Source organism: Corvus cornix, chromosome 3 (genome assembly GCF_000738735.6).
Source record: "Corvus cornix cornix isolate S_Up_H32 chromosome 3, ASM73873v5, whole genome shotgun sequence".
In the NCBI taxonomy this organism is placed as follows: domain Eukaryota; kingdom Metazoa; phylum Chordata; class Aves; order Passeriformes; family Corvidae; genus Corvus; species Corvus cornix.
Window position 1 is genome coordinate 3,107,184 of NC_047056.1, and position 12,089 is coordinate 3,119,272.

Consider the following 12,089-nt stretch of genomic DNA (forward strand, 5'->3'; position numbering starts at 1 on the left):
GAAGCAGGAGACTTAAAGCTGAGTTCCTTCCAGCGACCTCAGTTAGATCCCCATTCCTGAGCATGCTGCTCTTTGTTATGGCGATATCTGATGGCCTCCAGTAACTCACACTGCTAAACACAATCCCACCTCACAGTACAGTGGATCATGGCTATGAAATGCTCTACCTGATCTAGGTAAAAATTTCCATTTTAATACAGTCTAGTAGAACTGCTGGGGAACTTTTGCAAGGCTTGTGTGGATCCTGAGCTCTAAATGTGAGTCTTTAAAAAATGTGATTAGCCAAAAGCCACTTTGTTATTTTTAGTCTTGAAGCATTTTTTTACAGCTTCAGCCTCTCATCTCGCACTGCTGTTTCAAAATTTGTACCTACATCTTTTAGTACAGATCTGTGGGAATATGGATCTGTCCTATTTTCCATTTTTTGAATGAGTAAGTAAACACCAGTGTGGCTGTTGGTGTTGCAGGGTGTGATTTAGTGTAGGTTAACATAGTGCAGAGGGTATTTTGCAATAAAATTTTAAATTAGAGAGAATATATTTACTGCCTGTCATGAGTCTGGCTTATGAACTATAGGCTTGATATTTGGCAGAATGTGTAAGAACTGATAATTAGGTGTGTGTGTGCAGGTAGTGACATTTGTTTAAAACAAAGTACTGTAAAACTGAATTCATTTATGCCTCTTACTTTGTTCGGTTGCTCATAGACAAGTAATAAAATACACCAATAATATCTCTGTTTGCAATAAGCTTTAATTATACAGGCACCTGATAAAATGCAGATGAGCTATCTGCTCTCTGTGTATGAGGAGTCTAATAAATAGAACTGGCAGCTCATCTGTGTGCATGTATGTGTATGAGTGAGAAAGAGGGGAAGAGAGGGACTCATCTGTAATAACAATGATAGCTTTGAAGGTGGGACTTGGTAATTTTCACAGCTTTATTGGCTGAAATTATCAGATGAAAAGGGCTGGCACCACTGTGAGTGTGTTTGTGTGTGTGCTTTCCCCCACCCAAGTATATAGGTACAGGGAATAATGAACAGGTATAAAATTCTGTGCTTGAATGATCTACCTTAGGTGGGTTTTTTTGTTGTTTGTTTAACAGTTTAAAGATCTATTTTCTGCTCTCTTTACTAATGTTAGTAAAACAGCAAGATTTACATACTTGAGAATGGATTTCAAAATGCTGTGGGGAAATGGGGACACAGATACCATGTATTTTTAATTTTTTTAAAAAATAACTTTTGGTTTTAAACTTATGGCTCCTGATCCTGTAGTTTCTTTTCCTGGCAGAGGGTGCTCCTAAATTAATTTTCCGTGCCATGGTCAGTAAGGAGCCATTTGATCCAGTGTGGCCGCCTCCTGTTACGGCTGAGTGTTGTAATATCATGAGTGTGCCCAGATACTGTATGAAAACATTGGTTAGTGATCATTAATTCTCTACATACTTAGTGTTTGATTAGCTTTTTTGGAGGATGCTGAGACTGGATGAAATCAGGTCTGTGGTAGCATTCACTGTTTAGTGTCAGACGTTTGTTCCAGCAGCTGCCCTGAAAGGAAAATATGTATTCTGCATCTGGTGGAAGTTAAGGAATTTCTCCTTGGCTCCAGGAGCGCAAAGTCCAGATTTTTTGTTAAAGCAGAACAGGATACATGATGCTCCTGCTGTTTCTCTCTTACTTTTGGCTGATCAGAGGTCATGGAAAAAGAAGAATTATAATTGTTTCTTCAGCAGGTATTTACTCGAATGTTTAGTCAGATCTCACAAGTAGCAGAGTGCTTGGGGTTTGGTCCTGAGAGCATCCTCCAGATTAACTTCCACACCACTCCTGAGTCACACTGGAATATTCATATAGGCACACCTTGGGAATCCCAGAGTTATTTGGTTGTTGTGCAGTCCATGCAGTGTGGTGCTGAGTTAGGACAAGCTGCTGGAGCCGGGCTGGGAATGTACTGGATAAGGCTTTCTCTCAAGCAGTGCTCTAAGGGTAAAGTCATATGGCTCTGCGTCAACTGGTCCTCCAGTATCTGACTAGTCTGTAGTCTCTGTTTCCACAACAATATTCTCTAAGCATCAAGCTGTAGGAAACAAGATTTGGGTAGGAATGAAACTTAAATTGCTGCTGAGAAGTATTATGAAAAATATGGAGAGGTAGAGTTAGCCTTGTAGAGGAATTTTGAGAGAATTTGAAATTACACACAGGAGTTGTCGGACCTGCAGGCTGGATCCACCATCAGGTGGATTTTGTCTGAGAGGGAAAGGGGACAGCAGCCCCAGCATTCGGGGACTTTGCTGTGGTGTGTGAGGGGGAAGGATTCATGCCCCTTTGGCAGTGCTTGGCTCGCTTTGTTCACAGCTGCACTCAGCCCTTAAATATTTGTGTTGACCTGATGGCAAGTGGAGATGTGTAGAGAAAAGAGTTCAAACTGTTGACCTGCTAACACCGGCTTTTGCAACTTGACTCCGGTTGTTTAAATTCTGTGATCTGCAGTTGAGCCATTCTCTTTCCATTGAGGAGGAATGAAAGGTGTTACAGAGACGGAGAAATGCCTTGTTTTCAACCCAGATTGGGATGGTGGTTTAAATTCTGATATTATATTATGCACTGTGGTTTGACACTGCTAGGGAATGTCTGTAGTGCACTCGTTTTAAAGATCCTGGTTCAGTGTTAAAGATCCTGATTTAATATTAAAGTTCCTGATTAACGTAGGAAAGGGTTACTGGGTTTTTGTGTGATTTGGTGGAGAAAGTGGAATTAAGAGCAAAGTTCCCACTGAATTAACATAAGCCAGAATACGTGTGGGTATTCAAGGATGTCCGTGTTGTTGTGGCTAGCATTTGCAAGAACCCGTGTACCGAGATACACAGCACCTGTATTTTTTTATACTCCTTGGAGTGACATAGAAATTTATGTCTGTATGTATTTTTCACCTGCTTAGCGCTGGCAGTATAACGTGCAAGTCGTCAAGGTGTTCAGGAGGGTTTTTTGACAAGAATCTTGAAGAAATCTGGGAATGCATACCCCATCTTCTCTGCTCTGGTCTCGCAGGGCGGTTTCTCACGTTTCCCCTCACACTTCACCGGGGGCCGACATTTTGTCTGTTCTCCGGCCCCTTCCTTCCTCTGAGGGGAGGGGAGCCCCAGGTGGGAGCGGCTGGAGCCGGTGGGAGCAGCTCCTGGCCGCCCCTCACAGCCCTGCCAGCACCTGGGCACCCGCAGTTGGTATAGGGCAGCTTCTGAAAAGGAGGGTGAAAGTAAAGATGAAAGAAAATGAATAAAAAAGAAATATAAGGAAAACTAGAGGGAGTAACACGTAAATGAGCGGTGAAGGTCAAGGTGAGGAGGGCAGCACAGAGCACCGAGTTGTTGGCGCAGGTTGTGAAACACAGGACTCCTGGAAGTCAGCGTCAGGGAAAACGTGGAATTCTGTCCTGGGCAGATGGGCTGAACCTTAGAGGTGAGGAAAAGGCGTTTGGGAGACGAGGCTGCAAGGAGCTGGGGTCCCCAGGGGAGGAGGAGAATCCCCGGGGAGGGAGGGAAGGCTGTGGAAGGTGGAGGCAGCTCCTTGAGAGGAGCCGGTGCTTGGCCTGAGGGCTGAGCCCACGCTGGGGACAGTGTCCCAGGGGAAGGCACACCCCGTGTAGCCGGCCAGGGGACACACTGAGGGCACTCATTCTGTCTAAATTATAAACTAGTTTGTTTGTAGTGGCTGTGGTGACAGTGTGTGTGTTCCTGGTGTTGCTAGCATGAACAAGGGGGGTTTCACCATGTTGTGTGTGAGGAAAACTCAGTGTGGATTGCTGAGGTATTCTCATTCTCTTAATTGCTCTGAGACAGGAGAGCAGAGCTGGACAGGTAAGTTCTGCACGCAGATAATTGCTTTTGGTGCTTGACAGAAGCTGTAAACACTGGTCGATTCCCTGTAAACATGTAAGAGCTTCATTTACCTTTAGTTGTAAGGATTACATCAGAAATATGCTCATGAACAGCAGATTTATCTTAGATCAACTCAGTTTGTACACACCATTATAGAACAAGTAAGCTAAAACACACCTGGTATATAGTAGCCAGCCAGACTAAATTTCCTGTTTTAAATTTCCTTCATTGCTGGATACCATAAATTTTGCACATGTGTGATAGATATTTGGCTCCATCTCTAATATCTTTAAAGAATAAAAACATTTTAATTACTCAAATTGTTAATTAATATGTGATTCATGCTGCTATAACAAGATATATCAGCAACACTCCTAGAATCAATCAAGTGAAGGTTACTGTTTTATTTAGGAGCAAATTGAAGATTCTGTGTTTTAATTAAAAACTTTGTGTTATATCTAAAATATCTACATTGCTTTTATCACTCTATAGTTCTATTTTTAATATTCTAATTTATTTAGTCGTGTGAATTGATTTTAATCTAAAATTGTCATTAAAGTTAAGCAACTGCAGGGAAGGAAAATTTACACCTGCAAATAGCTGCAGTTTCAGGAATGGGCACTAATCACATCGGAGAAGAAACTGCTAAAATATATGATCTTTTCATTTAAAATCAGAATAGAAAAACCTGAGTTTTCAGAGTTATATGCATAGCAACGTATATGTAAATTTTTGTGAAATGGGAATAAAAGAACTGAAATAAAGTAAAAGAGAGGTAAAATATTATAAAGTCCTGCATACTCAGACTTTGGTTGGGTGTTACTCAGACCTACTTTAAGGCTGTGTGGGAACTGGATTGGGGATGGACAGAGAACAAGGAAGACAGAGCAGATGGAAGAATGAACACATGCAGGGAGACAGGTCTGGGACAGAAGGAATTTACATGGAAGTGTAAGGAAAGTGATGAAGGTTTGTTTATATTCCGTGGTTGTTTTGGTAATCCAAAAAAGCAGTTAAAGTGAATTTTTAAACCTTTATTGTTGTATCTTTCCTCTTTCTGTACCTTCGGCAGATTTCTTCCTTGTACCTTTGCTTTCTGTCCTCTTCCCTTCTTGAAGATGTGCAGAGACTTTCAGGGTAACTTTCTCTGTTATTCTATCTATACTTTTTGTATAAATTACTCATTGGGAGGGATCTTGTCCACACCTGTGCAGGGACTTCAGCGTAGCAACACTTACGATGTTACAGGAGTTGCTAAAAAGTTGTTAAAATACACTATAGTCGCTACAATACTGCAATTCAAACACAATTACCGCACTGAAACACCTAATTTGGTAACTTAAAGAAGTAATTGGGTTTTACAGTCCTTGAGTTCAGTGATGAAACCTGGCATACTGCCTCGTGCAAGGACAAGAAACTCTAGCAAAAATGTAAGCGTGCACAACCTGGTTTTTGTTTTCAGTTTGAGAGATGACAGTCAGATGTCCTAAAGCACAGTGCAGGAGGTGTTTAAATCTTTATATATCTTAGAAACTGCCCCTGCTGCAGTCACTCCTCCAGTATTTCATTCTCCTTGTGAGTTTGGAAGAGAAAACTTCCTCTGTACATCTCCACTCAAGCACAGGGATTCCATCCTGCATCCCACCAGAGGAAGCAGCTGAATGCTGCTAGACCTCACTTTAGTCTCTGGTGCTGTAGCTATTGGATGTTTAATGTTGTGCAAGTTTCTTCTGAAAATACAGAGCATTTTTGCAGATCATGGTCTTTCAAGTTGAATTCAGCCTGTGAAATTTGTGGGGAATATTTTGTACGTAGATGCCTCTGAACCCAAGACCCAGTTCTAAGAATCTTCCCTGAAAATTTGCACTTGAATTTCTGCTGGATGGGAATTAAGCATGGGTAGTGCTCACTCATGGGACTGCTGAAAGTTTTGGCCTTTTTGGTTGGTTTGAATTGTTTCAAGGAAATGGAAAACCGTCAAAACCAAACCCTGACTAAACAAGGTTTTTATTTTCAGTGGAAACTCAGCTTCGTACTTGTAGCTACTATGTCAGTACAGTATGTGTCTTTTTATTAAAAAAAAGTAGTTTTATTTATCAGGCTTTTTCAAGAATAGCCTGTTTTGCCTGCCAGTGTTGTGAAAGATGAAGTGTTTGCCATTTCCTTCCCCCTCCGAGTGCCCAAAGCTCAGTGGCACCTGAGGGAACCAGGGATGGCTTCCCTCAGAAGCCAGTCAAACTTGTGCCATGGACTTGGCAGATCCAGCCTTTCACCCAAGCAGTGGTTTTTGGTATTGATGTTCTGTGACCAAACTTACACTTCTTTTTTATAGAAGCATGCTTCTTCCAGGGATGGACATGACGCAGCAGTTTAAATGGTTTGGTTATATCAAATTTATTAAGGAAAAAAAGCTTTAAAAAGCTTTAAATGGTCTGTGTTTGAGAGCTTCAGCTGAAAGCTTTCACACAGTCTCCTGGCTTTGTCCTACAGTCCTTTTTAAGTTATGTATTAGAGGGAGGATCTCTGATAAGTAAAGAATCCTATGTTTGCTTGAATGTGAGAATACCCAAAATAAGTGTTAAAAATATTTATTTAAAGTGGCATGAGAAGGAAGGGTTTGCTGAGGAGCAGTTTTGGTACAGGCAGACCATAATGTTATTAAAGAAGTTACACCTATAGATATCTGCTGAACTCAGAGGAGTGCCAGAAAACCTCCTCGTGCTTCAGCAGAGTATGAGGGAGGGAGACACAAGAGCACCAGATCCACACAACTTCTGTTATATTGTGTGATAATGCCCTGTTTATCGCTTGGGCTTTTTCTTGCTGGGTTGGTTTGTTTTAAGCTTTCTGAGTGGCAAGTGAAGCAAGATCTGTCAAAGTCTCCCTGAACTTGCAACTGGTAGAAAGTCTTTTATTGAGATAAAGAGGTAATTTTTAAAATGCAGCCTTTTTAGTTGTGTAAAATGGAATTTGTGTGATCATTTGGAAGTTGCTCTGTATGTCTGGAGAAGGAAAGCTGAGGTCAATCAGGCATGCAATTGTGCCTGCAGTGTATCTCCAGTCTCCTTTCTGTGGAGGCACTTCCTCTCCCCATGCTTCCCCAAACAAAAAACATGTTGAAGTTTGTAATATTTAGGTGGCTTATGCATAGTCTTACTGAAATTTATTTATTTATAATTGTTGATAGCGTTTTACTGTTATTAACAGCTGTTCCTCAGTAATGCCTGGGGCACACCAGTATAGTACAATCAGGTAGCTGTTGTGCTATGGAAAGGGGGAGCAGTCAGAGACTTGGGTGCATTTATTTGTACAGTTAGGCCTTATTTTCAAAGTCAGCAGAAGTTTCCAAAGCTCAGCATTTTGGAAATGGAGGTTTCAGGTATAATTACATCCAACATTGAACCTCAGTGAAATGGTCTGGTGGCTCAGATTGTGTGTGGAGGCTGTGAAAGGAGGCTGCACGTGGAAGCTGTCTCACTTAAAAGGCTTGAAATTCAGGGTTACATGTCAAGGAATTCTTTAAGACTATTATTTATTGAATTGTTTATTAACGGAATATATTTTATTGAATTTCTGTGCAGAAGATGTGGTACATATTTATTTTTTGGACAAGTGATTGAAGACCTGGGGCAGCCCCAACATTACTGGTGGTGAATATATTCAGAAGTCCAGACGTGGAGTCCAAAATACTTTCAGATATTGTTTTTCTTGGATGGCTGTTAAAAACCTTTAAGTTTTGAGAGGATTCCTATGAGAAAGCACCTTTAAACTGAGAAAGGTCAATTTCTTTGACAGCCAAGACTTGAGGTTTCAGAGGGGTTACTGTGATCCAAAACCTGAATTATGTATGTCAGTCCTTAGGGTGTATCTTTTAAAGTGGGAGCGACTGGGGCTGGAAACCTGGTGGGATAGTGGCTGTTCATTCCCAAATGCAGGTAGGCTATTACACTTAAACCCCATCTTGAAGGAATGTTAAGGTTGCAAAGTTAAGTTCTCTGAAGGCAAGAAAAGCCACCATTAAGGTTGGAGAGGCAGGGATGCAGCTGGAAAGAATTCTGTCCATGGGTCTGTGCTTGTGCTCAATGCCAGCTCTCTCTTTGCTGTAGCTCTTTTTGGGGAGTGAAAGGCAGATGGAGTTTGGGGAGGTATTTGTAATATCAGTGTTTTCTCTTAAACATCACTTGAGAAATAAGCCTACTCTTTTTGCTTAAACTGTACCAAACAAATAGTTCTGAGGATATTCTGGCCCAGATTGAAGTTATAAGCGCCTTTACAGTTGGGTCCTGCAACAGAAGGTGTTTGACAAGCTGAGCTGGAACTTTGCATTGCTGTCAAACACACTTTACTTGTTGAGCTGCAGGGACAAATTTGGGTGGATATTAAAGAGCACATTTCCACTTTGAGCTGTAGGTTTGCCCCCTTTCATCCTTATTCTAGCTTTCATTTACAGTTTCACTCTGATTAAGGAATTTCTCTCTGACTGCTGGAATGCCAGAGACTGGAAACCCCAGTTAATTTTCACGCTCTCCAGCATCTTTGGTCAGTTTTTATTTCAGCATTCAGATCACAGGAAACCATTTACAGGATGTGGTGGCTTTCACCAAGAGCTGCAGCCAACTATTTTCCAAAGGTTTTAAATGCTAGAAAGCAAGTCTCACCAAATTCATGATCTCAATAGTCTTCATCCATCAGTTAATGGAGAGGGGAAGAGCCACAGCCCTGAACCGAGTAACTTTACCTCCTTACTGACAGATTCTTTTGAAGGATCCCAGTGAGCAGATCCATGAGCATTTTTATAAATTAATTTCTACTTTTAAATGTCTGCATAATTTAATTTCTTTGTTTATTTTTGTTATGATTGTGCTTGCTATGTGCAGGGCACTTCCAAAACTTAGAGCAATATTATCTGTTTGCTAAGCATTTGAGGAGGAGGAATCCACTGGAGAAAATAGACAAAGAACTTGATGAACAGAATGTAAAAAGTGTGCTTTTACTTGAAAATATGTATTTGCTAAGATTACCAGAGATCTTGACTTGTTTTCTGAGAGCTGCATATGCTTTGGGCAAGCATATCTGTGGTAGGTTAATGGGAAAGGTAAGAAAGAGAAGATGTAAAATGCAGGCTGTACTATTGCACTGATTGATTTTCCTGTTGATTCTAAACAAACCAGCCCAGCCCAAAGCCTCCAAAAACCTAATGGAAGATGTGTGTGCATGGAGCATAGTAAAATCTTACTACTTGTGGTTTCCTTTCAGGATGCAGGAGACAACTGAAATAAAACCTTGACAAGGAATTATACCTGTGACTCACTGTGATCACAGATTGTCTCTTGAAATGTTAAAATTCAGCCAGTGTGTTAAATGATAGTTGTTATGATGTGAGCTCTGTGGCATTGGACTTCCCTCACCTTAGTATGTGTTAAAGCTTTGGAGAGGTATTTTCTAGGATAAATGGAAACTTCTGTGTTAATAATCATAAAACTCTCTTCTACTCTTAATATTTTGGCTTGGATTCCCCTCTTCCCTTTTGAAAATATTGGGCCCAATGTAATGATTTTCCTTCTCATTCCTGTCACATGTAGACCAAAGGCAGAGTCGATTGTGTGAACTGCTATTGGTAATCAAAATGGATAAGACTTCCACTGGATTTTTTTTCTCAGGGTATTTAATCCTTTACTGAGTGAGGGGGAACACTGGTGGAGGATTTTTTTAGTATTTTTGCTCTCTCTAGATATCCTGAGGTCAGAATATTGCAGTTACTGTCTTTATGGTCATAAAAGACCCATGAACTTGTAACAGAAGGCTCTTGTGGGGGTTAGCTCAGAAATATAAATGGCCAAAGCTAAAAGGGTTGATTGTCTTTGGTGGAAATATATATACTTTTTGGAACACTGGCGTGGAAGTAAAGACAAATGAACATCCTTATGGTGTAATCACCAGGTTGAAAAATCAGGTGACTTTAGTTCTCAAACTCCCTGTTAGCACAGTGACTTTTTATGTTCTTTATATCTTCGTTGGTGGATGAGTCAATGTTTAAATGCTCATTTATCATTTACTATATAAAAGAAAAGCTATTATCTGAAACTCATTTTTACAGTTGCAGGCAAACCGAAATAATCATTTTCAAGGACCTAAAGCTGTTTCTTGAAGAATGTCATCATTTTCCTCTGATTTTACTTACCACTTACACCAGTATATGAGGTACCTTCATGAGGTGTACCTTGCACAGCCTGGCTGCAGATATTGCCAGCCTCCATACCTGTACAAACCGGGCTAAAGAAACTTAGTTTCAGCCAACTGCATTCATCTTGCAGACAGGACAAAAGAACCACTTTACAAGCGCAGCTCTCACTGAACACTTGTGCTGCTTGCTCAGTAATGTGCCCTGCCCTGGAGGCTGAGCAGCCCCATTGCCCCAGACAGAGGATTTCAGGAGCTGGGGGTAAAGCCCCTGCTGTGCTGTAGAATCACCCTTGCTCGTGCCCATCGGGAGGAGAGCTGCTGTTCTCTGCTCTTCTTTTCTTGCTAAGAACCTCTCTGAGTAAATGATCTGTCTGTCTGAAGTGGTAGAGGAGTAGTCTTCATTTTGCATTATAATTTGATGGCTCTCCTAATAGATAATAGTAATATTGTGTGTGTGTGTGTATGATCTTCTCCATTCTCAGTCTGCATGGGTGTAGCTCATGTGCATATCCGCACAGAGGTGTGTGGATACCCACTGATGTTGCTCGGGACTCGTGTTCTGAGCTGTGCCAGGACGCAGAGTTTTGTGCTTCCTCTGGGGGAAGGCACAACTCTGCACATCGAAGTGCCCTGGGATATTCTGTCAGAACCAGAGTGTTGCATTAGGGCTGCACCTCCTCATACACAGGAAGGCAGGACAGCAGTGTAGGTAATGCCATACATTTACTTGTTAGTTTAACCTCAGGTAACTTCATTTAATTTTTATTCCCTTGGTGCCTCCATACTTTGCCACCTCTTTGTGCCTCATTTTTTATCTCACCAAATGGCCAAAGCAGGCAAATGAGGTGATAAGCTGAGGCAACCAAGTGACCAACAGCAGTGTCTCTACAGGAAATGATAGAACCCTGTGACTATGGATCACTGGGGATTCTGCTGCTCTCTTGCAGGCCCAGGCACTCTGTCTCTGACAGAAACTCCCATTTTGTGCCTTGTTGGTGAACAGGCTCTCTTATTTTCTGGCAGAAAGGTGAGATCCTGCACATACAAGGCCTGTTCTCCCTTAATCCCACTTCAAAACCAGGTTGGAAACCCAACTATTATAGGTATTAATTCACACCAGCATCTAATTGTTAAAATCATTCTGTTAGGGTGACACATGACATGATAAAAATAAGTTCTGTGTGATCTTTTAAACTCACCTGTCCCTGCTTGCACATCTTTCAATTTGTGAGCACCAGAAGACTGTAATTTACTTAAATGCTAGTACCTTTATTTTACAAAAATCCATAGGTACTTTTTAAAATCAAATGTACTTTTTATAGTGTAATATTTTGAGCCAAGTATGGTGAGAATTGAACTGTTTTATCTGTAATGTAATAGAAAGACATGATCTCTTCTTGGGGAAATTGAGGTTTTCTATGAGTCCTACTGTTAGCTCATGAAGTCAGTGCTGACATAAAGCTCATATTAGAAAAAAAACCAAAATTACCTGATGCTGAAAGAGACATCTATTTATTTATTTTTGCTTTTTTGGGTGTTCATCTTTGGGGTTTTTTTTGTGTTAGTCCCCCAAGCTGAGAAGTCATCAATATTTGCACTACAGGGGAATATTGCAAGTGAAATGGCCACGGGTTTTACTTGACTTTGCTTAGGGATCAGTTTGCTGCAGCTGTTTTGTGTCTTTGATGGTGAGAGCAGAATGTCTCAACAGTTTAACATGATAAAAGATGTGATGTCGGTGATAAGTGTGTTCATTACACACTAATTAAAAGGTGCAGCAGCAGTGATGAAATGCCACCCAGAGCCCCCCGTGTTCTCAGCGTGTCTATTTAAAAATTGTGTGTTAGGAACACACTTTTGGGTGGGGGAAAGACCTCAGTGGTCATGTGTTCCTAACCTGCTGTGCCATTTTAACAAATTGCTTTCTCAGTCGTGTGATCGTACTTCAGTCTTACGGGGTATTCGCTGTTTTGGGGAAGAAAGGAAAAGGTTTAATGTTCTCCCATGGCAGTTTGTCCTCGTGTCGTT

The 12,089-nt window shown here is 41.1% G+C and overlaps 1 long non-coding RNA gene across 15 annotated transcripts in view; it reads left to right on the forward strand.

The window, feature by feature from the left end:
* Positions 1-12,089, forward strand: part of LOC104691503 — a 481,199-nt gene that overhangs the window by 304,820 nt on the left and 164,290 nt on the right. Inside the window, exon 1 of one of the 15 annotated variants that reach the window (XR_002046314.3) lies at positions 3,204-3,459. The exons of the other annotated variants lie outside the window; for them this stretch is intronic. This is a non-coding gene — a long non-coding RNA (uncharacterized LOC104691503). Of the gene's footprint in view, positions 1-3,203; positions 3,460-12,089 lie in introns of those variants that run through there. 15 annotated transcript variants of the gene reach the window in all.